The following is a 3,742-nucleotide window of genomic DNA, read 5'->3' as shown; positions in this document are numbered from 1 at the left end:
ACTCGAGGATCAGCAACATACACAAGCACTAGAGGCTTTTCCCCTCCTCCTTCCCGCCTCACACTTTGGAAAATAATCAAGCAAATCAACTTTCTAATTCAGGGATCAACAGCCTTGGTTTGTTAACTTTATAAGAAAATTTTTTAACAAAACAATGACAAACGGTCATTTACCTACCAGTCACGTTTGAACACTGTACTTTGCTCCATATCATCCTAGTGGCTGTAATCGCCCAGATCTAAAAAAATGCAGCAGGAGCCTCGATCATCCGAACCAGCCGACCACAAGAGAGAAGGAAGCGACCGCGGTGGCGAGGAGCGATGCCTTCACTTCCTTCCCTGCCGGAACATGCAGTTTCACATTTCAAGGGAAAAAAAAAAAAAAAATCCTGGTGCTCCTCATTGTCTTGAAAGGTTAGACCTTACCTTTGCCCTGACTCGGCATCTGATGCTCTGCGGGATTGTCTCGTGTAAGCAGCCATCTTGGAGCAGTGTTCTAGTGCGCAGCGGCCCCCGAAGCACTTTAGGCAGCTGGACGGGACGGGAAGCGAGCAGCAGTGTTGCAATAGGTACTGCTACACTTGGGGGTTTGCGCGCTGGTCGAGGTGAGGGGCGCAGGAAAGGAAGTCTTTGGTTTGCAAATGTGGACCAGCACAGAGCCTGCTGCAGGTTACTGATCGGTGTTTGTAAACCATAGCGCTCGCAGGTGGAGGTGGCTCTAGTGCAGATGACTTAGCGTGTTAGGCTGACTACCAAAGTTTCATCCGATCTCTTCGGCTCCTTGTTTTCACGTAACAGCAATATTGTACATCAGAAATGTCACTTTCCAGTGAAGTGAGCCTGGATTGTATTTTTAAATCCACAGGTCTCCATATTTGATAACTTTTATATGAAGTTTTAAACGCATTTTTTTCTGCAGTATTGTGGTTGAAGAAATTCAACGCTCTGATTCTTATTGCAACCACAATTCCATTTCCTTCTACATGTGTGAGAGTTTATATTTTCAGTCCATTAGAAGAACCTCACTTAACCCATGTCTCGTGTCTGCAAACCTAGTAAATCATAAACCAACCATCGGCAAATTGCTGGTGACTCCAAGAGCTTTGCTTTATAATAATCCGGTACAGGGCATTTACCAGAAGACATCATGCACAATCACGTTGCAATAAATTGATCAAGGCATCAGTTTTGATCAGTTTGGGTTACTTAATCATTCCTAAGATTTTTAAAACTTCAAGGGACTTTTTTGGTAATTCTGGGTATTTCAGAGATTCTTAATCCAGCACTGAGAGTCAGAAAGAACTTACCAGAGTTTTGGATGCCCTGTCTTGCATGCAGAGAATGAAGGATTATTAATGGGTGCAGACAAGTAGATGCTTACAAGTTACAGTGCAAATAGAAAACAAAAATCTCTAGCTTCTCGTAATCATTAATTTCTAAAGAGCACTTAACTGCATAGTGGTTTAAAAACTTGTTTGGTGCAGAGGCACAGTAACTGTAAAAGATTTGGGAGAGGGGCTGGTTATGCCTGCACTGGTGAGCCATTCGGGAGAATGCTGGTTTCTCCCTTCCTGAGAATGCTTTGTGATAATGTCCAAAGGGGGTAGAAAAGATGGCATTTCTTCGATGATAGGAAGTTAGAAAGCAAAGGGTAACTCCTAAGCAATCTGAGAATTGTACATATACTTACAGCTGTACCGTATCGCTAGAGAACGGTTATTTTCTGGAAAAACATAGAAACGCGTCTTTTAATAGGAATGTAACGATGCCTCCCCTTTAAACACTGTCGAAGCTGCATTTTGTCTTTGGAAGACCCAGACCGGGGCGTTCTCTTCAGTTGGGCAGCAGCTCGATGGGGTGAAAACTCTCCTAGGGCCATTTGAGGGATCAGCTCTGCTCTGTGGCCCAGAAAAGGTGGAGTTGAGGTTAAACTAAAATCTTTAGGTAGACATTTCAACCAGTGATCAAGGCTTTCAGTGGACAGACTTTGCCATTACTAAATAGGTGAGAAGTACAAAATATGCTGCTTCAGATGGAGCTTTTAAGCCTACCAAAAAATGATGAAGTCCATCCTACTTTTGTGAAGTAGTATCCTGGAAAGTTCTTTATTGCTTTTGTTAGTTTCTTAGATTTTATGTGAGAAAATAGAGCTTTTCAACTATTACCAAATTGTAAAGGTGAAGTGCAGTATTTCTCTGAAGAGAAACGTGGCAGCGCTCGTCATACTTTATCCGGGGTTAGCAACACGTGAATGAAGTAGAGACTGTCTACGGGAGAAATGCCACGACGGTCTGGTGGGTCCCGTCCCTTTTCATTCACTTCTGATAGCTTCTGCTGCATCGATACTGTGAATAGAGTGCTTCCGGGTCGTCCAGGGCCAGGTCAGCAAAGTCACCTTCCCTGGTTCTCTCCTCTTCATTAGTCTGGCCCAGAGCCACGAGATTCTTGGAAATTCAGGCGGGGCCAGCTTTTAAGCAAATTCAAGTTTCCAAAAGCAATTTTCCCATTTTAGTTAGAAGGGATATTATTATTCTAAATAACTATCCAAGATTCCCATCCAGGTTCACTGTGACATTGTCCTAGTTCTTAGCTACCGTCTCCGTAAGGTCATAGGAGTTAGTAGCGTTCTATCTACATTAATGACTAGCTGTATTGTGCGCACAGCGGATACCTCTCGTAAGAGCGAACTAAATGGACTTTAGCTAATGCTGAAAACTCATTACCAAATGCTGACTTGCACGTGTCACCTTGTGAAGGGAACTGTGTTAGCGGTGAGAGCTAACTCATCAGTAAGTACTTTAATGCCGTGAAATGGCATACACTGGGACTGTTTTCATTCCTTGCATGACACTTCACAGCAAAGGAGCTACCCAATATTCTCAGCAAAAGGAGAGAGATGGCAGTACATCAGTCTGCTGTCATTCGGAGAGGAACCTTTTCCTCTCTGGACTCTGACACCAGCACAAAAGCCCGCGTTGGCGTGAGCAGTCACTGTACTTGGGCAGGAAGGCTCTTTCTTATGACCTGTTCTCTCTCTCCTCAGAACCATACTTACCTCTGAACTGAGTTGAATTTTGTTTTATGTAAGATGCAAACTATCCCCAGGCTGTTTCATTGTACCAGAGAGTTAAAGCTAATCTGAATGTGTAAAACTAAATTAGTTATTAAAGGATAAAGATTGGAAAAGAAGGGAGTTAGTTAAAGAAAGTTTTCTTGTTATTTTGTTTTCCGGTATTTTTTAATGTTTCCAGTTCTCTCTACCCTGTCAGTGAATCAGGGTTTTCCAAAGATGGTATGACAACAGAAATAAATGATTTTCCTCCAAACTCCATAGTCAAAATTTGGCCTTGGTTGGGAGAGCGAAGTAGTGAACTTCATCCCTAACAGCTGAACAGCCTTTGGTCAAGAAATAACTTTTTAAAAGTTTTAGCTGTTACTTGACACACGTTATGTTCAACTGGTGAAAACTCCATTTTATTTGACTAGAAAATCTGAAGAAATTAAGGCAGCGGGTAATGGAAAGGAAAGGAAATTGAACAAAGACGAAAGTCTTCTTAAGCGTAGTAGAAAGCCGTTTAATCGGGAAGGAGTGGGCATCTTGGAAGTTATTTTTTCAGAAGTGACAGATGTGGGTTTTTTCTCTTCCTTAAATGTCCTTCTCCTTATCTGTGTAGTTATCTGTTCAAGGAATAACAGAGGAGTCTTTGAATTTAGTCCTTGAAAATGGAGCTCTTACGCCACAT

This window comes from Pteropus alecto, unplaced genomic scaffold (assembly GCF_000325575.1).
Source record: "Pteropus alecto unplaced genomic scaffold, ASM32557v1 scaffold101, whole genome shotgun sequence".
Lineage (NCBI taxonomy): Eukaryota > Metazoa > Chordata > Mammalia > Chiroptera > Pteropodidae > Pteropus > Pteropus alecto.
This window is presented reverse-complemented; position numbering follows the sequence as displayed.